The 27516-nt window shown below is 47.0% G+C and overlaps 1 protein-coding gene across 1 annotated transcript in view; it reads right to left on the bottom strand.

Annotated features, from left to right (window-relative positions):
• Window positions 1–27516, bottom strand: part of Tbc1d22a (TBC1 domain family member 22A) — a 286103-nt gene that overhangs the window by 153353 nt on the left and 105234 nt on the right. The gene's annotated exons all lie outside the window — the stretch shown is intronic.

Here is a 27516-nt window from a genome sequence, read left to right as displayed (position 1 = left end):
TCTAGGAGGAATGACTAATTACAACCATAATGAGAAAAACTACTCCTTGAGGAATGAGAAGTAGGTGCCAGCCCAGTTTCTCGGCTACAGAAAACATTCAGGCTATTACTGAGCCGACGGCTGTGCAGTGGAACTCTCATCTGAGTATGCCAATGACAGTGCGAACAACACTACAGTAAAAGGGAAGTCACTCAATCGAAGGAAGCAAGCCTTCTTCCCAGCATGCCCCCTTAACTCGCCCTTGCCACCCCCTCAAGAAGACTGTTCTCTCAGAAGATGGAGAACAATTTGGCTATTTGGAAAGCTTTAAAAAGCTGTTTGCCTTTAAAAATTATAGGCTCAGTTTCTCAGGAAAGCAGGGTGCTCATATGTCCCTGGGGGATCCTAACTGTCTCAGAGAAGGGTTTCAACCCCAACCCTGCTCTTCCTGACATGAGACAGCAGGGAATCCATGGACCTTATGAGTCATTAAGCCACAAGATGTGCACCTGAGACAGGCTCAGCACTCAGCACCTCACAGGATGCCTGCCTGGCATTAGGAGGTCTGGGTCCCTCGTTATTCCTTAGTGAGGAAAGGCAGCGTGGACTTTCAGCTAAGACCTTCTTTCTGACGCTGTATTCCAATTAGGAGACTACGCAGACACCCACTCCTCAGCAGTGGGTACCTATGGAAAATGAACTTTCTAAGGATACAAACATCATAAATCAATCTACTAAACTGATTTATCTCTATCTAATTAGTCAAAAGTAACCGCAGGACTTCATATCAATCCGCAAAACAGCCCTGACTCAAATTGTGCATAAAGCAGCAGAGAGAATAAAGGACCAAAATAAGACCAGCAACCCTGAATCCTTGTCAGTCAGCCCCACAAAGATGGTTTCATTCACCCCACACCAGGGGGTCTTCCACTCACCTCAGTGGGTTGTTTAGGGCCCACTCTTGTCACAAACAAGAATGCACTACAGGCTCTGAGAAAGCTGTGTGGCTTACCCACGTGCCCTCAGGGGCAGGTCAGGAAGGCAGCCGGAAAAACAGGGCTACTGTATCATGTAAAAACACTTAAGTGCTTGTAAGAGGGAAAGTCCAACAAATTTATGACAGGCCAACAGCTCATAACAATAATCTACAAAGAGTTATTTCTCAGTAAGAAATACATGGCAGTAGGCCACCTGAGAATAAAGAAAACACCCTCAAACAGCTTTGTAGGAAAGAAGCCAGCTAAAGCCATGAAGTAAAACCAACTGATCCATAAGACGCATGGCTCACCCACACTGGGAGGTTCATTTCAGTTAAAATGGTGCCTGCCCAAGCCAAGGAATAAGAAGCAGACTTTTAGAACCTACAAGGCCAGCTCCAAATATAGTACTCAGCCCTAAGAGGATCAAGAAGACTGTGGGGAGGGGTTAACAAAATCCACCGAGATCTCTTGGAGAGACTCTCAGAGCACAGTTTGGCAGGAAGAGTCAAAGGTCCACCCACCATGGTAGAGAAATGAAGGCAGCAGAAGCCTGAAGCAGCTGGTCACAGGGCATCCACAGTCAGAAGAGAGCAGGGAATACCTGCTGGTCCTCAGCTCCCTTTCTGCAGGCTTCCCTGCCCAGAGAACAGGGTCAGCCTCAGTGGGCAGGTCTTCCTGCCTCAATTAATATCATCCAGATAATGCTCGCTCTCACGGCACTCCCAGGTGATTCTAGAGTCTGCTGAATTGACAATTAACACTGCCCATCACAAACACTAACATGTAAGAGGTCTGCAGGGCAGGTTCAAGTTCTCCATGGAGTAAAATGACTGGGCACTTTTTTTCAAAATCAGTGCAGACGAAATCTGAGACACTTAAAGTGCTACCTGCAAGAGGAAATCAGCCACAAACCTGTCACTGAAAATATGGGCACTGCAGAAGCTGCTGCAGTCTTCAAGGAAGCTGATGCTGGTTGCTCAGCCACATACCTTCTTTTGGGGGCAGATGTCAAATCACATGTCTTCCTGTTTATTTTATTTTCTGTTTATGTAGGAGTGCATGCATGCCTATATGCTCTGAGAGAGTGCTTGGTGCCCTCAGAGGCCAGAGAGGGTGTTAGACAGAGGTCAGAGAGGGTGTTAGATCCCCTGGACTGGAGCTACAAACGGATACAAGCTGCCATGTGGGGATTGGCAACCAAACCCAAGTTCTCTGCAGTAACAACAAATGCTTTAAACTACTGAACCATCTCTCTGGCCTCACATCCTACTATTATAAGGATTGTAGCACAAGGATGCCAGAAGGATTACCTAAAGCAATCAAGGCAGCCACCTCAACTTCAGGTGGAAGGTGGAAGAGCAGGCCATGCTGGGGGCCCTGACACAGGTTGGCTAGAGGCAGGCTAGAGGCAGGCTCAGAGTTACAGGCTGCCAGCAGGGACTGACACTGGCTATCTTGAAGACTGCTCCTCAACCTGACCCTTTCCCTTGGTCCCTTTACATTGGTAGGTGAAATAACAGCATTAGTAGGGCAGGATCTACATGTTTCCCACTGCCAGAGGCTCTCCCTGGCCAGTTCCTATAGACATCTGCATCTGGCTCTCCTTTCAAAGCAAGCACTGGTCTAGCTCAGCACCTCAAAGGGCTCTGGAACACTGCATCAGCACATAGTGAGAAGCTGTCCCATTAACTTTCTCTGCAGAGCAAGCCATCACAGTCCACAGTCACAATACTACCTAACATGCAACCTCCATAAATCACCTCTGTTGGTTAGAAGGACACTGGTGGCCATGCATGGTGGTGCATACCTGAAATCCTAATACTTGAGGCTGAGGTAGGCAGATCAAGACCTTGAGAGAATCCTGGCCTACAGAGTGAATTCTAGTCTGGCTTAGGCTATATGGAGAGGCATTATTTTTTAAAAAGAGGGTGGGGGGGAGATGGAGATAGGGAAGAATTAATGGCATTTATCCTACCTCCCTACTCTAAGGAATCACACTGAGTCCTTAGCACGTGGCCTTGGAAGGCCTCTGACACATGTCAAAACCTGGTGCCTCAATTTTCTGGAGTGAGCACAAGGCCACTAAGAGAAGAGCTATGAAAAATGTGGTCTCTGTCAACCAAATTACATAGAGAAGTTTTCTTCTCCCTCGTTTGTGTTAAATGCACAAAATGCAGAATTTGAGGTGTGGGCCTAGAAAGCCTTAAGCCACACAGAAATTGGGGTACATTACTGAGACAGGAGCCTGGCTCCTAAGGCCTCTGTGCTTGTTGCAGATGTGTATCAACTCTAAGGATGGATCAATCAATGTGATGTGAGGGATGCAGAAGCCTGAGTATAGAGGCAGACAGACAGACATAACTCATCATTTAAGCTGCAGGGGTTTTAGTGGGTGAGCGTGAGAAGGAGCCTCAGTGTCAGCCCACAGCCAGAACTCACAGTGAATGTAGGGCACAGTTTTAAAAGGGACTTGGAAACATCCTTGACATTCATTTGTCATGTTCCATGACATTTTCAGTGGAGTTTCAAAACCTAGATTGTCATAAATTAGTATAATGAATATCATTGTTTATTCAAAAGCAGTTAAGAAATTAGGATCAACACTAAAGCAACGTGAGATAAAAAGGTTAACTATCAGAATGAATGTAAGTTATCTAAAAACCAAGGGCAAAGGCCTGAACACCCTTGGCCCCAACCTCCAAATCTAAGGGCTCCTGACCCATAGACTTCAGAGTACCATGCAGCAGCATCAGAATATTTAACTCCAGAGCACCTGGGTTTCTTTGGGGTTTCACGTATAGAGTGTTCTACCTGAAGCATCTGTGGAAACACTGTAAACCCTAAGTACTGACATCTAGACCTCTAGCCCCAGCATTTCAGATAAGTATGTTCAGCTTATGCCTGAATTTTCTAGGAGGGTTTTATGAAAGGTTCTTTGTGACAGGAAGCCTGGCCAAAGGCTTTCGTTTCTCATCTTTAAGAAAATTCAATCCCGTAAAAGTTGCCTGGGAGTCTTGTTCTGTGCTGTGTTCAGGTGGTGTTGACAAGCTAAATGGCCTAGATCCGTCCACTGTATATCAATTTAAAGACCTTTGAGTCGAGCATCAAAAGGAGGCAAAGGATAATGCAATTTCTAAATTGGGTCCGACACCGTGACTCACACTAAGGTTTGACAGCAGTACACAACATGTTAGTGCCAGGTTTCAAACAGACTCAGAGGCTCCTCTGTTGGAGGCTGGAAGAGAACTCGGTAAATTAGAGGGACAGCTTGGACTTGTGGCCTTGCCTTAATTCATCATTAGTGGGCAGTCCCTCTGTGAGATTCTCCAGCCTTCAAGGGCCTAAACAAAAACTAGCCTGAGTCTTTGACACAATCCCCCTCTACCAAGGAATCAGAGCCATATTTTGGGCAGAAGTCAACAGGATTCTGCTGATAAAAATAGAGGCAGCTTTCAGGGATACCCAGGGAGGGAATGCTGGAAGGGCCAAGTGAAACAGGTCAGCTCAAAGGGCTGAGGAGCCAGACAGCATCAAAGGAAACAGATACATAAGCTAACAGGATCAGTGCCTTCCAGAAAAGCAGTCCAGGCTGATACTCAAAGGGATAATGAATACAAACTATGTTGATGAAAAAAATTCTGCTACCAAGAATGAACTGGTTGCACCAGACTGCTGGGAAAGGGGTACCAGACTTCTTCCTGGTTCCTTGGCTGCTTTGAGCAAAGGACTGTCAGTCAAGCAGCTGGACAGACTACCACTACACCAGCACCAACCATTGTAAACACACAAGGAACACCTTTGAGCAACTACACAACAACTGCAGCTGTTTGCTGCTGAAGCACAGCCAAATGTTTCAACAGCTTACACCATATTCCCTGTCTGTTAGGGAATCTAACCTCTTTTCTCTATATCTACACATGCTGTTGAGGAGCTAGAATGTGCTTTTAGTTGTAAACATTCATATCTCCTACTTTGTAACATCAACACCTATATCTCAAGCAATTTTTGAGACATGTCTTTTCCCCACCAACCTAAGAAGTTATTTGTAAAGACAATCACGTGGTATGGAAGCCAGGGCAATGAGAACCAGCAACAAGGTTTCTGGATGTAAATTTGGGGTAAGCCAAAATTAATAAACCACTTCAATGATAAATCAAAAATTGTAATTAGTATTTTAATTTTTTTATACATAATAGACCACGTAACACTAGACTGAATATTATATTACCACCACATAATTACACCACAACATGCTATACAGCCCATCCTTAACACTGTTATTAGACTCATAAAATATGCTTCCAGAATGAGAAAAAATAGCTGTCAAGAACCGCATCTTATTATTCAACTATTAAACTTTCTTAATCATCAATCAGTTTAATTGCTCCTGACATGGGTTATAAATAACAATTTGTGGTTCAATAAAATACCACCAGGGGTAACCCCTTCACTCCCAAAGCTGATCAAATTTTCTTCTTGGATTTCAGGGATGATTTTATCTGGGATTCAGTCATTTCCATTTCACCTGCTTTTAGCATTCTAAAACATTTTTGCTAATTTATACACAATCTGTTATGCCATGGCTGTATAAATTACACAGCATTATCTCCCATTAGATCCTAGCATGCAGACAACCCAATTCACTATAGCTCTCCTGAGGCTGAATGAAGACATTAGTGCCTAAGTGCTCAGAGCTGGTGACTGTCCACCCTCCAGTTCAGTCAGTGGGGTCCTGAGTTCAGCCTGCCACCCATACATGGAGCTGCATCACACATGGACAACCAAGAATGGTCCTTCCCAAGAACCTTTCACTGGAGGGACAGAAATCAAGCACATCACGCACTGGAACAAAAGGCGGGGCTCTACTTCCTCATGCTCCATCAGCCACAAGCTCTATGTATGTGCCAGTGTTCACCTCCCTCTGCCCTGAGACCATAGAGCTACAACAACCCACGGGGGGGGGGGGGGCTCACCAGACACCACTCAATGCACCACACAGCCCTGCCTGTCCCCTGTGAGAATGAATGCACACGGCTAGAATTACAGAAGTGGGATGAGGGGTGGACCTGCAAGTCCTGGGAGTTATGTCCAGTGGAGTCACAGACATCAGAGCCATGCGAGTAAGAACCACACACCCAGGCATGCAACTGGAAGCAGAATGGATGGAAGGAGGCTCAGAGCAGGCCCAGAGATGAGAGGCCCTACTCTGCTTGAAGAAGAGAGCTGATGTCCACCCTATTTGAAAGACAGAGGACACAGAGGCTTCTGAAAGTAGGTTTTCAGGTGATTTCAGTCTAGAGCAACAAAAAGGCATTCAGCTTAAACTGCATATATCTGACCGCCTAAGCTCCCTGAATGCCTCATGTGCTCCTGTTAGAAGACAGGCACTCACACTGGCCCATAATGCTCTCCACGAGGACTCTTCCAGAGGCCTATCTAGAGTATGGAGCTGCTGTTCCCGAAAGCCCCTTCCAGTCACTAGCTTGATAGCCTGGAGGCAACACCAGCTTCTCCTTATACTTCAAGCCTCCGTGTGCACTGCATGCCTGGCCCTCCTTCATCTGACCTTCCTCGACTCCAGGCCTCCCTCCACACCTTTCCTCCACTAGTCTAGAGCCCTTCTCCATGGCCCACAGATCTCTCACATGCACCCTGCCATGCACCACAGTTCTTAGCTGTGCCCCCAATCATCAAGGTCCTCACAGGCTCTACAGGAACCTAGAACTTAGCACAATGTCCCATCCATCATAGGCGCATGAGATGTGAGGCACAAAACAGACAATGGGGCAGCCATGCAGCCCTTACTCAGGGCATTTCAGTTTGCAAATGCTCCCTGTCACACAAGGCCTTTGAGGTATTTATTCTTGGTGATATGGATGAGACAAGATGTACAGGGTCCTCCAAGTCCTCAGGTTTCAGTGATAAGGGAAGTCAGGTGGGACAGGCTGAGGTAGGGGTTCTGCAGCCACGGAAGCTCTGGAGCACAGAGGGGAGGAAAAGCGACAGGGCACTAAGGGGCCTGCTGTGGCCATGACTCAGTAGAGAGTGGGGAACCTGTGTGTGCCCTCTGACCTGCATATCCTTTAATTAATACAACAGACAAGACTGGTGCAACAACCAAGAAAAACTTCCAGGGGCCACCAAACTGCTCACACTTCGAGTGTCCCATGTCTCCTTCTGGACTCACAGAGAGCAGCTAGGCAGTCACGCTCCCCTATTCCATGGTGAAAGGCACCCAGCAGGCACTGGCCTGTGAGGGGCAAAGTGAGACAGAGCTGAGGATCTGACAAGAACACGTGCACCCCAGACCTGCAGATCTCCCCATGCAGAGAGTTCAAACTCCATAGGAGCTTCCCCAGCCCAGCTCAGCAGCCTTCTCTACCCCACTTCCTAACTTAGGGACCGGATGGCAGCACCTGCTCCTCTGCGGGGTTTCTGAAGGAGACACACAGGAAATGATCCACTTACCAAAGCCTGACACAAGTCAACATCGGGCAAATGTCAAGAAGGTATCAACTGGTTTCTGAGGACTCCCACAGACTCCCAGTCGAACAGAGGAAGCATAATGCTGACAGCAGACTTCCAATGGGAACCTCATGCTGCAGACAAGGAGGAGCAACCTCAAACACTGAGAGAAGAAACAATCACACAATTCTATGCTCACTGAAAATGTGTTTTAAACATAGCCATTGTTTTGTTTTGTTTTGTTTTCAAACATGCACTATGATACAATATATTAAAGAGCACTGGCTGGCCTAGAACTCACCATGCAGACCAGGCTAGCCTGGATCACACTATGTACACCAGGCTAGCCTCAAACTCAGAGCTCTGCCTGGCTCTGCCTCTGAAGTGCTGGGATTAAACCATGTGCCACCATATCCAGAGTGAGATCCTGGAAGTAGACAGACAGACATTACGAAGGAGGTCGGCAGGGCCTGAGAGTCAACTGAAAGGGCTCTCAAAGACCACACTGAAAGAATCACCAGTAAATCAAAGAATAACCCAAATCCTAAAATACTCTGCAATCCCTATTAAGAGAAATGACTCAGGACGGGGCACAGGTGTGAGAGATCAGAAGCCCTCCCATCCCCTGCAGAAATCCAAACACTAACACAGACCCTTCAAGAAGGAGAGAACAGCACCTATGCCCTTAAATGAAGGCTGGTCAGTGACTTCCATCCAAAGGACAGGACGTGAAGAAGGGACACAAATGTACCCTGGAGAGAGCTGGAAAACAATTAGCACAAGCCTGGGATCATGGTCACCATCAACAGTACCGAGGCCATGTTGACAGTGTGCACCCCTGACCCCATATGAGAAAACTCACACTTCTTTCTCTGTTTCCCTCCCAGCAGCCCATCACCCCAGTCTTCCTATAAGACAGACACCATGGAAAACCAAATCCAGCACGATGTACAAAGGTCTAGCAAACTGCATGGCCAAGTTCACTGTGTGGGGACAAGTCCTGGGCAAAGGCTGAAAAGGAACAAGTGTTAATCACTTTGTGGAAGGGTGGGGGTGTGGACAGCATCAAAAGATGCCTCTGGGAGAAAACCGATAATCCTGCTTACTGTGTCCAGTCCAGAGAGCAGAGGCAGAGTGTGATCAAACCAGAACCGGTGTCATTGGTACCCAATGACATGGTACCAGGGAAGTCAGAGCAGAGATTGGAGCTGGTCAAAGATAGAAGATGGAAGAGACTGTGGGGCATAGACCCAGAACCTAAGCCCAAGGTGTAAGGCAAGGTCTTTGCTGTCTCCACATACTAGGTAGATGCAGCAATCAGAGAAGAGAGCACAGGCCTATCCCCTGACATCAGGGTATATGACCTATATCTTTAGGGGTTTGCCAGGATCCAGGTGATGTAGGGAGGAGTACTCAGGTGGCAAGTTTGACCATAAAAGTAACAAACACCAGATCTCAACCCTGCACGTCATCAGCACCCCTGCACAAATGTGGTAAAGAAACCCATATGTCCAGAAAAACACAAGTGCGGTATGTGGCTTAGCTTCTGAATTTCACAAACCAACTACAAAGAACTTATGGGCATCTACACACATGGCACAGTGAAGCCATTTGCATGCCAGAGCAGAGAACAGAGAAGGAAGCCCAGACAGAACAAACACCAAAGAGTAGAAGACACACATGCAGCAGAACAAGGAGTCAGAGGCGACAACAAGGAAGGGGACCATAGATGCAGCCAGGAGGGCTCACTGGCCTGGAGACAGAAGGGAAATGCTTTCAAAGACAAGTGGACCTGACACAGAGGAACACAGTGACTGCTGGGCAAATGGTCACAGGTGGCTTCAGAAAGAGCTGACTCAGAGAATACACAGGGTTCCGCCTGTCCTGTACAGATGTCCCTGACTTGGCCACGTGGCTCATCTTATTCTCAGCAATAATGAACGGCCTCCTCTGGCTGACTCCTACCCTTACCATAACTGTTCCAAGATGTGATGCCAAAGACACAAGAGTAGTGAGTAGACCTGTCTGTCCTGTGCCTGTGGCACAAATAGAGTGTGCTTTCACCACATAACCAGGACTGGGGACAAAAAAAAGCCACTGCCTGCACAGGAAATCTGTGAATTCCAGCCTTCTGCTCCAAGCAGCTCAAACTTCATTGGTTATAAATCAAGTTTATGAATTTTGTATGGATCTAAAGGAAAAAAGCCATCCGTCACTGCTGAGATGCTTGTCCACTTCCCGCCTCACTGTAGCTGGACAGCGGGCACAAGGACTTGTCCCTAATGACACATTATCACTACATCAAACTCCAAGGCATGGAAGGCAGTGGCACCCAACCTGGAATGAAGGACAGCCTTGTCAGCGTAGACTTCTAATCTGTCCTTCAGCACCACTGGACTGGCCATATATTTTCAATACTTGGTGCCCTAGGCAAAAGCATACAACCTTCATTACTCTTTGGAAATACATAATACATGAATCCTGCATTCAGTTGCAAAGGCCTGAAGTTAGACTGCGCGGCCCAGCCTCAGAAATGCACTGGTATGGAGACTGCTCTTCCGAAGTGATTCTGTATTTTATTGGCAAACTGGTACATTATTGTTGTAATGATGTTTTAAATATAAATATCATCAGAGCTATAACCGTAACGCACGCAACTTTATTTCAAAGACTTCCCAGCACTCACATCTCAGTCATTAACCTCCCAGAGCAAAGAAGCTGCCGGCGCTGTCTGTGATGTGCAGATGCTAAGTCCGCACAGAGACAAAGGCAAGCAGACAGATGAGGGCTGGGAAGCTGCTGGCGGCTTTCCCCACAAACACACACAGGTGCGTGCACACATGGGTGCAGATGCAGCCCCCGCCCCATGCCTCTTAGGGCAATGCCAGGCTTGTATCTTACAGGGCACACAAGGCAGAAGCACTTGCAAGAAGCTTCTCTAATGAGGAATGATGAAAAGTCTGTCTGCAAACTGGAACAGAGGCAGAACAGAGGGTGGACTCCAGTGCTCCTGTGGTTCTGATTCCCTAGGCTTTACACACGTGAACACACAGAAGGCACAAGGACAGTAGAGGTCCACCCCTCTCCTTCCTTCTCCTCCCTTTCAGCAGCGTGGTCCCCCACTTACCACTCGTCTCTTCTCAGGAAGGTCTATGGCCACTACATTGATCCACATGCTGCCACCATCCTTCTCTATGGGTCCTCAGATGTCACCACACCCGAACTAGAAATGAGGACTGAGCTTTGAGACTGCTGGCAACTAGCTCTGACCTTGAGCAGTAAGAGTCAGGAAGCGGCAAGTCTCCAGCTGGCTGCCTGGAGGAGAGGGCCACACTTCACAGTAGACACAAAGACCTGGAAGGACGACGGCCAGATCAACAACTCCCATGTTTCTTTTGATAGAAAAGCAATGCTACAGGGTCAGGATACACAGCACATCGAAGCCTAAGCTTAGGCTTCCAATAGTCACACCTTCTCAGGAATGCCCTCCCTCCTCTCCCGTGGGACACATCTGTGGAAGCACCTCCGAAGCCTCCTTCTCTCCCTGATTGCCTTTCTCATTATCTTCTTTCCCTCCTGCTCTTCCACCCACTACTCAGGCCATCAACAAATCCTTTGCTCCCGCCCCATTCAACCTAAACAGCCATCACCACCTTCCTCAGCAACCCCTAACTCCAACCCACCACTGGCTGCCCACCTACACTAGCACAAGGCCTATCTGGTCTCCTTGACTTTGGCTAGCTTCTCCTCAAACCTAGTCTCAGCACATTTCCAAGGTGACCCTTCACAAATGAGGCACAATGACCAATGTCCTATTACTGCCTTCTCTGCCTACAGATCTGGGTCCCCTCCCCAGGCATAGAGTAAAGCCTCCCGTGCTGGGCTTGCTCCAGCCATTGTGAGGTCTGGGCCTCCTCCAGCTCTGTGCAGACTTCTCCATGGTGAGGCACAGGGCTTGCTTACACTCCCAGAACCCACTTGTGCGGAACCACAGACTAGCTCCAGATCAACCCAACCACGTGCCACCACCTTCATTACCCCTGTAACTCCTTCTCACTCACTCTGCCTAACGCTACCCTTTCTCTATCTTATAATACATTTTAACACAATACATTTTTAAATACGTTTAATGCCACCAGAAGAATAAAAGTGTCTGGAGTGCAGAGAGATGCAGTAAGCATCCATGGCACGAGGGCACAAGGCACAAATCTACTAAGCAGACACCAGATCAGATATTCCCAAGAAATAATTCTTATGTCCTATCACAAAGTAAGTGACAACTGTCAGGAACTGCCCCAGCCACTTGAACCCACACCACCCCAGCCCTGTACCCACACTACAGCACAGCAGGTGCAGCACAAGGAAGGCGAGTGTGGTTTCTCCACCTCCTTCCCTCCCCTCTGGGTGACCCAAGGCCAAGAGGAGCCCGGCTCCCTCCCCCAGCTAACACCTCCATTCTGGAAGGTCTAGAAATGACAGCTCTCCTCAAGGTTCAATAGTTTCCTCTTGTGGAAATGAGAGGATGGCCACAGGCTCACAAACCTCCTTCTGTTACTCAGCTTCTGCCTCCACAGTGAAGAATGTATCCTGTCATGCTGTTCAGGGCTATGCCAGTATCTGAATGGACCTTCAAGCTACACCTGTCTGAGGATCAGTTCCAAGGACAGTGCTCAAAAGTCAGAGCATCAGAGGAGCCACACATCTTACAGGAGTCGAGGGAGCAGAGATGCCTCCTGCACTGTGTCTGTTCCCTCTGTGTGTTCTGTGACCAGCACAGAATTTGCACGGGACACGGGGTACCCATCAGGTAGGTTTCTAAGTGTGCTAACACATACATTTATGTGTCAGTGTAGCATGGCCACGGGAGGGAGGTGACACAACGGAGAAGCACACTGCCCACATGTGTCTCAGGCTCTGAACTATGACACTTTTTTCTTCTTAAAAGGTGTGACTTCCTCCGCCTTAGCCAAAGACCACTGTGCCTGCATCAATGGAGTCCCATGCTAATGAAAGCTGAAGCCACCATCTTCTGCTGAAGATGGGGCCCTGTCCCATGGAAGCCCAGCCCATGGGACAACCAAAGGAGGTCTCACACCCAGAGCTTCGGTCCCATGCTAAAGTGAGTCTTTACTGGAGCATACCCAGGAGTTCAGGAAGCAACTGTTGTTGTTTGCTGTCGAAGCCTGCTCTGGGGCAGACCTAGCAAGGAGAAATGAGTGAGGCCCACATCCTGTCAGTTTAACAGCTGAAGGGAAATCCTGGACTGGTTGAGCAGCAGTGACTTCTTGTCTCTTGTTCACCTAAATGGCTCCATTTGATGGCATGCAGGCTGTTTTGTGCTCAGTGTGCTCTGTCAATCTCTCTTGTTCATCTCTAACACTCCAGCCCTCTGTCCTTGCGGACCTCCAAAGGCATGTTTCCTAGACAACACAGCACAGCTCAGAACACCTCATTTATGCACGTGTACAAAGAGCATCCTTCTCTCAGTCACAGCTGGCATTAAAAGGCACGTTTATCAGGTGAGAGCAGGAGTCTAAAAGCCCTGGCAGTTTTTCTGCATCTCTCTGGAGAAGAAAGAGCTCAACAAACAGGCCCCCCCAAGTAAGCAACACAATGGAAGGGGCAGCAGACTCTCCCAAAAGGACAGCCAAGCTGTCAAGCAGATAGACACAGAGAGGGTAGACGACCTCATTTCCTGCACACCACCTGGAGCAAGGAAAAGAATAATCATACCAGCCAGGGCCAGAACTCCCATTCAAAGAAAACCAGAAATGTGCAACAGACAGACAGATGGACAGGAATAATGATGGGCAGACAATGGCTTTTACACACTGTGCATACAAAGACCTGAACTTCACTGTCCTATCTGCAGGGACTCAAGTCCCTTCATTGCATAAAATCTGAGGACAATTCAAAACCATTTAGAGCAGATGGAAAAGCCCAGGTGGAAAAGTTTACTTTTAAAATAACAGTCTGCTCCCAGTGCGGGTGGCTCAGCACTGGAGAAGCTGGAGTGGGAGGAGACCAAGAGTCCAAGGCCAGTTTTAACTGAGTAGCAAATTCTAGGTCAGCCCAAGTAACCTGATGAGACCTTGTCTCCAAAAAGAAAAACACAAGTGCATTTAAAGTTAAAGGTTCTTAAATGAATCCAATCATTATGAAATAAAACTGCTATGTAGAAAATAATAAGCACATAAAACATAATCAACATTATTAGTCACTAAACAATACAAATTAAAGCTACAATTAAATAGCACTTTGTATCTACTAGGATGACTAAAAAGGGGGAAAAACATAGTAACCAGAGCTGACAAGAACATGGTTAAATAAAAGTACTGTGTTACCAACAAAACTGTAAAAGGGCACAAGGGTTTGGTTAGGGTTTGGTTAGCCCAGAATTCCCACATGACCAGCCATTCCATTAAAGAAGTGAAATCACATCAGTGGAAAACACCATAGGTGAACCTGCCCCAGTGCTGACCCACTGAGCAATGGCTGGTGTCACAGAAGAACTCCTGTTACAGAAAGGATGCTGGCATGTGCTGCCCAGGGGTGGGTCCAGAAGCATAGGATGCACCAAAGCAACCAATCAGAGAAGGTCGCACAGCAGACGACTAAGCATGTGGGGTGGGGAAATCCACACAGAGAAGTGATGAGAGCTGAGTGGTGGCCATAGCTTGGGAAGGATGCACAGATGGAGCATGGTGCCCCGTGGGATACAGTAGAGCCGGCCAATGAGGATAGCTGAAGGCTGATGGGACAAGTCCCTGAAAGTCTTTTCAGTCACCATCCCGGGTGTTACAGCCTGGCCATCTAGCAATACTCTGTCCTTCACAGCTGAAAGACCAGCTCCCTCCCTGCCTCAGTTTCTAAACTCTGCTCCTACAGACATGGTCACATTGCAAGGCTGGACCATGCGGAGAGGAAGCTGAGAGCTAGCTGCCTTCTGACCCAGCTAAGCATGCTCCAGCCAGCACAGCACCTCACGGCTTCCGGTGGGAGGTGGGGTTCATTAATTACAGAGAGACGGATGCCACCGAGAGGCTGGGAGCAGCAGCCAGCAGCAAAGCATGTGGCTCCCTCCAGAGAACATTTCTCCCCTCCTAATTACATTAATTGCAATTAACTCTCTCCTCCTTCACAATTCTCCCACTCTGACACCTGCCCAGGCCTCTGGCTTCGGTTCAGTGCCATCTTAGCTGCCAGTGGTCCTGGCGCTCATCCCATGGAGTCCCAAAAGGGAAGAGCTTCTACCTTACAGCCTGGGTGTGTGCACCTTGGCGTGCCTTCTCTAGATCCACCAGTGACCCAACACCTAGTCTTCAGAGCAAATTAATATCTCTCATCCTCAGCCTGAGATAAAGTCGCTGATGACAGACAGACACTTCATTTTTTCCTCATAATTCATTCACCCTAAAGGAAAATTTCATAAGTAATTAAATTGATTTTCCTTCCTATTTGGGACACAGATCTATTAGGAACAGTAAAGTAATGGAAAGCCTGTTTTTCCATGAGAATCCCTTTGGGAGACTGGCAATCTTCGTGTTCCAGCAAGAAGCACATCCTGGGATGCAGTGGAGGGAGCCTCAGCGGACGGGGAGCCAAGCGCACATCATCTCTCTTCCTAATTGACATGTGCTGTGTACATTACATTCAGGAGGGGTTCGCAGGCACTTTCTGGATCTAGAAAGGCTCTTAAATATTAATGCAGTTTGGATCCTTCTTGAATGCTTATTACTGAAGCAAAATCGCAGACATCTGACATCACTGGCATGGCTAAGCAGTCGTGAAAGCGTGGCCAAACTAGCCACTTCTAATTACCCACAAGAGACTCCCCGAGACTTCCCTGAAGAACCAGATGGCCACAGCTAAGGCTGGGCCTTTGAGAGCGAAGAAGACACAGTCATAAGGCTAAGCTCTTCACCCACAGAGAGACACACTCTCCCTGTCCATTGCTCAGAGTGAGAAAGCACTCAAAATGAAAACAAAAGACAGCCCCACTACCAGTGCCCGGAGGAGACCAGCACAGAAGGACATCTTGTCTGATGTCCTGAACCCAAGCAAAGAATGAAAGAACCATGAGAGTTGTGTGTTCTCAACTGGACAAAGTTTGGAATCTCCCCACAACCATGTTCCTGAACTTCACCAGCATCAATTTCCCTACTGTGACATGGAATTGACTTTAAAGATTAGAGAGAATATATGTAAGATGTGGTGCACAGTGCACGCAGGCCACAGCAGGAAGATGTGGCTGTGGTGCACGGTGGTTGCCAGACCTTCATCTTCTTCCTTATGTGGGCGGGGCAGGGGCTTGCATCCAGGATTTATATACTCATTGTCTTACCGCTTACAGGTTACAGTCCATCATGTCTGGAAGATGCCCCATAGACAATCTGATGGAGGCAATTCCTGAATTGAGCTTCTCTCTTCCCAGCTATGTCTACACTTGGGTCAAACTGACAAAAAATAACCAGGGTACTCCTTTACCACTGAGCCATTTTTATCTTTATTTTTATTTTTAATATTTATTTATTTAATTTTATGTATAGGAGTACATAGTAGCTCTCTTCACCAGAGGAGGGCTTCAGATCCTATTACAAATGGTTGTAAGCTACCATGTGGTTGGTGGGAGTTGAACTCAGGACCTCTAGAAGAGCAGTCAGTGCTCTTAACCACTGGGCCATCTCTCCAGCACCGTGAACCTATTTTCAAATACAAAAATCAGCTGGCAATCTACATAGTCTGTACATGTTCCAGACCTAAAATGTTAGAAGCCCATTTGGGAAGACTGCCCCTACCCCATCACCTGAACCAATCACTCTGGGGTGTAAGGCAGCCTGAGCTACCATCTCCCTGGAATTCAGAACAGTGAGCCAAGCCCTCTGCCACTCAATGTCCATGGCCCTCCATATTTATGAGACCCCCACTGATGGATTCTAAAAATCACAGCTCAAGATCTCTGTCTGTACAGAACAGGCACAGCCATTTTCTTGTCATTATTCCCTGATCAATGCAGGAAAACAACTGTTTACAGCACATTAACATGCACGGTATGATGAGTCATCTAGAGACTGTTTAAAGTCTACAGGAGGAGGTGAAGGCTGCATGCAAATACTATGCATGCATATATGGATGTGAGCATCTGCAGACTTCACTGTCCACAGGGGCCCAGGAGCCAATCTCCATAGATGCAGAGGGACGGCAATTGCTCAGCAACCATCCTGACTAAAACTGAACCATCTCAGAATTGCAAATCCTGATGGCACATTCTATATTCACTGTGGACAAACCCCACCTGCACAGGGCTCCTCACATACTCAGCTGCTGAGATGGAGTCATGACTCCAAATGAATAGAGTTCTGCTTCTTATATGTCCTAAGCACACTGCTTTTTCAATATTTTAATGACTTACTACCTTTCTGAGGGTGCCACCTCCTTTTCTCTACAACGCACAAGATTTTCACCTTTAGGTTTATGTACAGATGTGAGCCCTGGACATCTTTGTCTCTGCATCTCCTCCTCCCCTTTCAGCAGTCAGCTATCTAGGAATGGCATCGATTACATCTGACCTGAAGACACCAGAAAGAAGGGATGGTCATGCAGTGTTGTTCTAAAATGCAATGTGACACTGCCTGCTGGAGGCTGACTGCCCTCCATCATTCATGGGTTAAAGGGGAGGTTACTAGTAAGTAGTGGAACCTGTCAGAGGCGGCACGGTGGGAGAACCCTAGGTCACTGAGGGAATGGTCCTGATGTGGTCACGGAACCCCAGCCCATCTTTTACAAAGTCTTGGATCCTGCCATGCCACATAGCACATGCCTCAATCATGTGCTGCCCCACCACAAGCACAGAGCACACAGCCTGGTAATCTTGACCTTCAGTCTGCACAACTATAAACCTAAAGAGACCTTTTCTTATGGCAAGTTAATGAACCCACGGTAACAGTGAAGGAAAGCTAAGGAACACGGAGCCCTTCCTGCAGAGTAACTAGGTGAGAAGATGCCCTTCCTACATATCCTTGAGTTTTTTTTTTTTTTTTTCCTACTCACTAAAGACACCATCCCCTGAGGCTGCAGAGTCTGAATCTGCCCCTACAATCAGTGTGCAATCTATAATCTGCCAGCTAAGGTGTGTCCACTAGTACAATAGAGGCATGACTGCTATAGAAGTAACCAATTGCTTTCTGATTAGATTGGAGGCCCACTCCATAGGAAGAATCAATCCCTGGTACTGTACACCTGATCAAAGCCCATAGCTGGGGACATCATAGGATTCCGGGAGAAGCTACTATTATTGTGTTGCTAAATGGATGGGTTCTCAAACTGCCTTCTAAATAGTTATGCTTATACCCATAGATCTGTGTTGCCCTAACCTTGGCCAGGGAAGCTTCTGTTTGCAGTGGAAAGTATTCAATTCAGAGAGCCATAACTGGTCAATGTCAAACATCATCAGAGAGGGAAGAGAAAAAACTAGAAGACAGGGAAAATTGGAGGGGGAGCTGTGAGACGCTGCCTTGTGGACATAGCATGGCTACTGTACCCACAAATCCAGAGCAGTGGTGGCTGCTTACACATAAATTGCACCTTTATGTCAGAGATGAAAGAAGAACTGCATGAGGCCCACACACTTTCCATCCTGTTTGGAGGAGTCTCGTAAGGCCCTATGCATCCTGGAAGAACTACAGGCAACTGTTGCTTCCTGAAAGAGGAAGTCATTCTTTGAGTGGTCCAGCCACTGCTACACTGTTCTTGCTCAAGCAGATAACCCCAACCCACACTCACGAAGGCAACCCTAATTAAATGCAGTGGCATGTGCACCTACAACCACACATGCATGAACACACATGTACACATACACACACATACCTGCACACACAGGAAAGCAGGAAAGGGAATAGGAAGAAGGGATTTGGTGGCAGGAGAAGAGAATAAGAGAGGATAATTGGGGGAATTTGGATCAAGGAACATTTTATATGTGTATATAAAGTTGTGAAAAAAATAAAAATTTAAAAGAAAATACCCCACTTCTATAGACTTCAAAACTGGCCAGAGTCTGGATAGCAGATTGTTCAGGGAGAGCAGTTTGCTCACATGAGGAGATTTTGCTAACTTGCTTTTGAGTTAGTGATTTTATTTCCACTTTGTTGAAACAGAAAAATAAGTAACACAGGTAGAGAAATACAATGGCTGCCACCAAACACTGCTTACCAATATCATCTTCCTCCCCCAGCTTCACCCCATTAACAGATCAAGAAGAAAGGCACAAGCAAACTTCTATGTGCTCAGTACCTCCTGGAAGCAGAGTAAGCAGGATTCAAAAGAACTGTTGGTGCCAACAGAAAGCCCAGCAGACTCCTCCCAGGTCCAGTCACCCCAAAGCTTCATGGAGGATAATGCTTCCAACAGGAAGGAAGGGCCCTCTGAACTGGCATGAAGATGCTCTTGGTGCAGCAGGGACCCTGGACCTGAGCACAGCACAAACCCCACAGACAGTGTCACAAGCCTGGCCTAAGAGGCCTACAGAACAAACGCCCATGCCAAGAATCTGAGTCCTCTTCATGTGCTCCCCTTGACTGTGGTCTACGAGGTGGATGAAGCTTGAGTTCTGAGGCTCTCAGGCCAAACCAGGGGCTCAGTGCACCCTAGCAGCCTCAGGGAGTTGAAAGGGCTTATGGTGCACCACATGCTCAATGAGGAAGAGGGTGCTATGGCCCAAGGCTTTTAAGGATGCAGGCTGCAGAGTAATTAAGCACTTAGCACAGCATCTGACAAAGTGAGCTCGTTAATAACAGCAGTTAAGCCTCCATCCGCAAAGCACTTACACCTTCAATAATCTCACAAATGGCTTCGCACATGAGCCAGAAACGAAGCATCATAACACCAGAATAAGAATTCCATAACAATCCATCAGTGTGCTGGCAGACATCTGTCTTCTCAGGTTGTCAGTTGAAACACACAGTGACAAATCAGAACACAGTGAGAGGACCTCCTAACTCAGGGGAATGCCTGTGACCCAACACAAACAAAGCACACAAGGAAAGCAGCAGGCAAGGCCACACCTCAGGAGGAGCTGATGGGAGCTTCTGGGTAGTCACTACAGACTCCAAGTCAGACAGGCCAGGAACCTCTGGAAGCACAAGGTTAAGGTCAAGTCCAAAGCCAGACATCTTCCTAAGAAGAAGCCTTCACAGGCTTCCTTCCCAGAAACATCTATCAGAGGTTGCCACAAGGCAACCAAGATGGCGGCTATACTGCTACAAAGCTGCCCACACTGACCACCCTTCCACTACCTGCTAACCCAGAACCAGAGCACTCCTGTTGGTTACAGTCACATGCTGACTTCTACCACATTGTTGCCACATATCCACCAGATAACTGCAGTCACCAGGTTCCAACCCACTGCTGTTCTGTGGCACATGTGTGCCTGCCCCCCCCCTCTCTCTCATGTGTGTGTGTGTGTGTGTGTGTGTGTGTGTGTGTGTCCTGGGAATGTGAATACAGGAAAGAATACTAGCTGCTGCTGCTGCTGCTGCTGCTATGTGTGTGTGTGAGAGAGAGACAGGAATGTGAGTACGGGAGAGAATACTAACTGCTGCTGTTCTCTGAACCCTCTGAGTCACTGAGCATCTGAGCTTGAGCCATGCAGCCTTGAAGGATACTACCATGTCTGTAAGCGCACACACAGATGAGCTCTCTCCAGTCAATCATGTTAGATCACACCAAAGACAAGGGGAAACGGCAATCCTGCAAATGGCTGAGGAAAATACGTAGTCTGTCATCTTTATGGTAAACCGCCCAGTAGATGCTGTCAAGGTCTACAAATGGCTGCAGACATTGATTCAGTGGCACCTCTTCCAAGAATGAGTCAGTCATTCTTGGTGCCTCTGATACGACAATGAAAAATAATACAAATGCAACCGAGAATACATTTATTCAAATACTGTGTGTATTATCCACAACAGAAGAAGCTATGCATGTGTCCATCAGCAAGAAACTACCAAACTAGGTTCTCTCCTCACAAATAAGGGACTCCAGTTTCTTTTTGAGATACAATTCACATACCACAAAATTAGGTCATTCAAAGGTATTTAGTATATGCACTAAATTAAGCAGTCATAATCACCGTCTAATGTAGCATTTTACACCTCCAAAGGAGATCTTGCATTCATTCCCAGACAATCCCACACCCACATCCTGGGTCTCTACATCTGCTCTGTCTCAGGCATTCCTGTTGTTGTAACCAAATGCCTGGCATGAAGCCTCTTACAAGGTTGACCATGGCTCAGTCCGAGAGTGCAGACCAGCACAGTGACATGGTGGCAGGCAGGCAGGAGAGTGGGTCTTCTGGCCACACTGTGTCAGCAGTTAGAAAGCAGAAGACAGACAAGGGGTAGGTTAAGATTATAAAATCTCAAAGTCTGCCATCAGTGGCCCATCTCCCTTAGAAAGGCTCCACCTCAGAAATGTTCCACAACCTTCCAGAATGGTGCCGCCTGCTGAGAGCAAGTGTTCAAACACATGAGCCTGTGGGGAAAGTTCACATTGAAGTCATAGCCCTTGTCCTGGCCACCTCGTAGCTACCCTTTCTAAGGTGGGTATGAAGAGCTGGCTCACTGGGTCCAATTTGCCTTCATGAAGAGCTGGCTCACTGGGTCCAATTTGCCTTCCCTAATGATTAACGACAGTGACTATCTTTACCTGTTTTTATTGGCCATTTGCAAATTGACTCTGGAGAAATGTCCATGGAACACTTTACCCTTTCTTTGAAGTGGGCTGTCTTACTGAGTTAAGAGTTCTCTGTACCACAGACAGAAGACTTTTAGCAGACTTACAATTTGCATACACTCTCCCTATCTGGCTTGTCACCTCATTCTTGATGGTATTGTTCACGATACAAAGCTATTCATTTGAGAAAGCCCCTTTTTAATTTTGTGTCTTTGCTTCTGGCAAGTCACCTGAGAAATCATGGTCTAAATCAAGGTCATGATGGCTGACTCCCCTTCTCCTTCATCTCTTACAGCCCCCTTTTCCCTTTTACTTACTTCCTTACTTACTTATTGAGGCAGAGTCGCCGCTGGACTTCAACTCGGAGATCTATCTGCCTTTGGCCCCGAGTGAGGGGATTAAAGATGTGCATCGCCATGCCTGGCCTCTCATGACCCCTCAGACTTAGGTCTGTGGTCTGCCTGCTATTGTCCCAAGAGGCAGGGCTGAAGGTTTATCCCTTCTCGTGAAGATATCCAGCTGTTCTAAGACTGTCCCTTCTAGTACTCCTTGGTAAAATATTTTTATTGTCAAGGGGGTCATTAATACTGGGTTCTGTCTTTTTTTATATCAAAAGACATAATCACTTGGTTTTATAGTCTTTGGTCTATAGATTAAGGTAATACATTGATTTCCATACACTGAAACATTCTTGTACTCATGGAATAAATTCCACTTCTCATATACAGAATCCTTTCTCCTCTTTGCCACACCAGGCTTGCTAGCATTTGTTAAGGAATCTCTGTGTAGTTTTCTTCTGGCAGAGTCTCCCACCTGGCTCTGTTCACGGGGTAATAAATGGTAAATATAATCCATTCCTCCCTCTTCTGTTTAAGAAACTCTGTGACATAAGCATGTTAATTCTTTATCATACACGTTGTCTTGGGATTATGGGACTGTTTTAAAGATTACTAATGCAATTTCATATATATGTAAAATATAGGCACGTGGTATATCTGCATATGTGTATGAGAGAGAGGGGAGGGGAGGGGGAAAAAAAACAACTTCCAGGAAGTGCCTGATGGGGCTATAGAGAAGAACAAACCTGAAATCTAAAGGCATGTAGGGCAGAGCAACTCAGGCACACACTTAAAGAACCCCTGCTTCCTTGCACGGCACTCTTTCTGGCCACAGCCTTCAAGTGCCCAAAAGGAGGAGGCCCACCTATACACTGGGGGTTAGCTGCTCTATTCAAAGGCAACTGATTTAAATGCCGCTCATGGAATTCACATCTGCAGCAACACACACTGGTGTCTGGCCATCAGCCTGGCTCCACTGAACCACAATGTAGCGGGACTAACAGTGCCTTGCACAGAATTCCTCCATTCTGAACTTACTTTGCAGGGTTACTCCTGAAATCCCCTGGGTCCTCTGCATCTCTGAAATTACCCAGTGTCGCTTGCTTAAGTGTCTTCCTCTCTCCCTTCCACTCTTTCTCAAAACTGCTCTGGCAGCTAAAGCTGTGGGGACCTTCTCTGTCTGCTGTCCATTTCACTGGCTTCCGTTCTGTGAGAGTACACTCCTCCCCTCCTCTGTCTGCTCTGCCAATGTCGGCAATTGTGCTAACAGCTAGAGACCATGTCTGAGTGCGGGCAGCCCACTGTGGGTCTCTGCTGGGGTAGAGCCCAGATGCACCTTCAGGTTCTGTGTCTATTTCCACCTTCTTCTTCTCTCAGGGAATTCTTGTGTCCTAAAGTTTCCAATTTTTTCAGATGCTCACTGATTGCTGCTCTGATGCTATTGTAAAGAAGAACACAGATGCCTGATTTGCACGGGCTTGCCCAGTGTTAGCACTTGTCCGGCATGAAGCAAGTGGCCCGTGCTCTGGAAAGAAGCACGTCCCCTGTGCTGCTGAGAAGCGCATGGTTCTTGCTGGCCACCATCTTGTAGACCCTCGCTGGTTTTCTGCTGAGTTTTCCTACCCATTGTGATAAGCACTATGCTACCATTTTTGTTTGTTTGTTTTTCGAGAGAGGGTTTCTCTGTGTAGCCCTGGCTGTCCTGGAACTCACTCTGTAGACCAGGCTGGCCTCGAACTCAGAAATCCACCCACCTCTGCCTCCCAAGTACTAGGATTAAAGGCTTGCACCACCACCGCCCGGCATGCTACCAATTTTTTAAACAATTTTTTCAACTGTTGAATGATGCTGTATTTGAACAGTAAAGAGACGGGTAATCCTGAAACATGCACACGCAAGCACACAATATGTACATCGTGGCTGCAACGTAGAGCAGTGCACTGACAAGGCCTAAGAAAACTCCAAACCTTCCAGTGACAGCCTCTGGCCCATGTGGCCACACTATGACTAAATTTGTTTTCCAATCTGTCAGCAGAAGCCCACTGCTCTGGCATTTTGTAAATGTTTGTAAACTCACAGGAACTGGAGTTCACACCTGTCCATAACACTCTACCCACTCACACCATGTCTGCACTTTCTCCTGGATGGCAATGGCCACAGAAGCTGCACTGTGCGCAGATGTTCCTTAGTGTGCTTCTGCAGGCTGCAGGCTTGGGAACAAACTGGACAGCGGCGGCAGCTTCCCACTGAGGAGCACGCCGGGAAACCAGGCAGATGAACTTAGCTGCAGTACAGGCTCACATCACACAGAGGAAAGACTGGTACACTGAGGGAAGAGTGAAGGCCAGTGGGAGAGGACACACTTCTGACACTGAGTGAGAGGCCTCAGCAGCACCCTCTCGCCACCATCCCTCAAATTCTGTGGCAATGCATGCTGGAGGGGCTACCATGCGTGTCACCTGGTCAGCGTCCAGTTCTCCAGCAGCAATGTGTTTCCTGGGTAAGCAGTGTGGTAACAACCTGGCAGCACCACATACTTCAGCCATATGCAGAAACACCTGCTCCAGAAAGCAACGCTAAGAGCAAGCTGTACTTTAAGTTCTGACTTACACAAGAAACAAAGAAATAAGTATTCTTAATACTCCTGGGGAAATGCATTGTTTGTTCCAGTCCCCTGCCATGTTTGCTTTCAAGAGTAATTTATGAGAAGATGACATACAGAATCAAATCAACCTGAGATTAAACCTCCTGAGCGAGAATCCGCTGTGAGACAGTCTTCCTTGCGCAGAACAGTCATCGTCATTCCTCCCGAGCAGCCAACCAACATTCAATTACCCTACAGTATCAGCCAAAGTGCCTGGTCAAAATTGTTTCTAAATTGAAATAGCAAAGACACGTGGGGGGAATGCATCTTTGTTTTTTAGGGTTTTGTGGGTTTTTCCCCTCCTATACTCAAAATATTTATTTAAACTAAAATACATCCTCTGCTGAAAAATGTGTGAACCAAGGTGATGGACTGATGCTTTTTAATTTTAAGCCAAATTTAACATTCTTGGACAGAAAATGATAGTGACTGTTTTAAAAGTATGGGATTTACTTAAAAATTATACCATGGGGGGGGTGTTTAAAAAATCCAATACCAGCAGAATGAGTTCATGAATTATATGACATTATCTTCACAGAACACCACATGCAGGAGGCAGGAATGAGAGTGAGGCAGGAAGATGTCTCAATATAACAGAGAAAGCTTATGTTACTACTGGTACAGGCAAAGCATTGAGGACATGGGTACTGCCAACTGCAGTAATACAGGTGTGCAGAAGCACCAAAAGGACTCAGAGCACCAAAATCACGGTCACCCACAAGTGGCCACCGGCTGCCTATATAACAGGCCTGCTCCCATCTGATAATGTTTACTGAGTCCCAGGAACCTGAGTGACCCCTGAGCTAGCTAGAGGAAAGAAGCCCAAAAGAGTGATCTACCGACGGGATGGTCCCACTGATTCTTTCCCTCCAATCTGTACTTTCCAAAGTGATGACCCTCTTTCTTTTACATGAGCTTAAAAGCTCTGGATTTTAACTGCACAACAGAGCCATCTTAGGGATTCGATCCAAACAGAGCTGCCAAACCCCTATAGTGCACAGCATGACACCAACTTGCCCAGACCCAAGTACAAGGAAAAGGCAGACACCCAGGAGGGTGCATGTAAACTGAGTTATAATAAGCCAAAGGGTTCAACTGCTTGCTTGCTTGCCTCCCATCTGAGCCAACTCTCCACATCTGTGGCCTCTTATAGTGATCTTGAAGATCATGCAGCCCCTCTCCTGTCCTTCACTAAGACCTGCCTTCCTCAGAGCTAGTCCACAGCAGTGATCACCTGCTCCTCCTGAAACTTCTGAGACTTGCAGCCTACGCACAGACCTTTCCTCAGCCTGCAGGAATATCAACTGTAGGCAGGTTTGCAAGCCTGGGTCATTCATCCCCTCCAACCAACAACAGCTCAGGACATTCTCTGTGAGAACAGTCCATGTCTCTAAAGCTCTCCAATACACTATTAAGGTCACCAGTCCATCCTTCCCGAGCCCAGAGTCTCTCCTCCACATGGGGCTTTTTCTCTGAGTCCTGTAGCTTTAAAAGAATTTTTTTCAACTTTTATTTAGTGTGTGTGCACATTCATATGTATCTTTGTGTGTGTGTGTGTGTGTGTGTGTGTAAGTTGGGGAGAGGAGGCCTTGCAAGAGCAGCTCTGAGCCCAGGTCCAGATTGACTTGCAGAGCACAGTTCCTACCTCCTCTGATCATTGTTTCTCCTAGACAATTAACACCACAGTCATGGTCACTCACCCTGTCTGCTAATGATCAGGAAATGCATTAAAAATCACTTGGGTCTTACAACATAAGACAGTAGTAAAGCACTTAAAACAAACTTATTTACCACATTAATCAAATGGCCCATTCAGCCTGAACCATCAACCCTCTAAGCATGTGGCTGAGCTTGGCCATCGACTGAGGGCCACAGACAGAGGTTCTACAGCTCCAAGACCATGAGGAGTACCTTGTTACCTCTCAGATGGGCCTGGGAGAGCAGAGATGCTAAGGGGTAAACAGTGGCTCCCCCTCATTGCTTAGTAATGTCCTATGATAGAAGCAGCTCATTGACTGGATCTATTGACATCCGCAGGGTGACCTGTCCTTGACTGATCCCATCTCTCCAGATGACCACAAAAGGAAGGATCTGCAGCTGACTGCAGGTTGAAATGCTCCAGTCTATAACCACACAAAACCAAGGCAGCACCATATAAGAGGGGGTCTCATGAAAACAAATGGTGTGAATTTTAAACCAATGTTCAAACCAAAGAATGACCCATCCTATGTGCTCAGTATGTTTTCACACATGAATCAGAAAGTGTGCACACCACTAATCATGACATATTATAAGTTGCTCAAAGCAGGTGATGTCATGTTATGGTTTGCTACTCTAATGTAAACAAAAGAAAAGGACACGTTTGCTTCTCTAATGTAAATGAAAGAAAAGGGGCAAGAGGACTCAGTAAAGAAACTTGTTGCTAAGCCTAGCAAAATGAGTTCAATCCTCAATATCCATATACAAGAGGGAGAGAAATGACTTCCACAGATTGCCCTCTGGCCTCCACAGGCATGTACCTACCAAACAACTTACCTATACATGTACACACACACACACACACACACACACACACACACTAAAGCCCCCAAAAAATGTGACAATACAGAACTCTGAGTCATGGCACAGTCTACCTGTCACACAGCTAACTGGTCTGCATGTCATCCACCTTCTCATGAAACAACGCTACTGTTGTCAGGATCAGGAGATGCTGAAAGCCAACAGGAGCGAGCCTGGTTCATAGCTATACACAAAACACTGCACTAGTCATACTCTAGGACATTAACCCAGCCCTGAGAGCCAGTGCACTGAGGCCACTAGGAGAAACCAAACTCCCAAATAGACTCATTTCTCCCATATATTATTTTAAAATGGGATACTGTCAGTTATGAGTATATCTGCAGTGACTGAGTATGGATTTAAAGGTGGTTTCTAAAGCTGGCCTCCAGGATAAGACTGCCCCTCTCCAGGATTAGTGAAGGCTTCTCTTGGTTGTCAAACTTGACTACATCTGGAATTAACTAAAACCCAAATAGCTGGACACACCTGTGAGGAATTTTTCCTTAATTAAACCATTTGAAGTGGGAAATGCCACTTCATTTTTTTTTTTTTTTAATTTGTTCACTTTCCATCACGCTCACTGCCCCTCCTCCTGGTCACCTCCTCCCACAGTCTTTTCCTCACTTCCCTTCTCCTCTGAGAAGGTGGAGCCATCCTCCAAGGTATCCCCCACCCCGGCACATCAAGTCTCTGCAGGGTTAGGCACATCCTCTCCCACTGAGGCCAGACAAGGCAGCCCAGCTAGAAGAACATACCCTCAGACAGATGACAGCTTTTGAGATAACGCCCCCCCCCCCGCTCCAGTTGTTTGGGACCCACATAAAGA

This window comes from Mus pahari, chromosome 17 (genome assembly GCF_900095145.1).
Source record: "Mus pahari chromosome 17, PAHARI_EIJ_v1.1, whole genome shotgun sequence".
NCBI classification, from domain to species: Eukaryota; Metazoa; Chordata; class Mammalia; order Rodentia; family Muridae; genus Mus; species Mus pahari.
The sequence above is the reverse complement of the archived record's forward strand: the minus strand, read 5'-3'. Positions and strand labels throughout refer to the sequence as shown.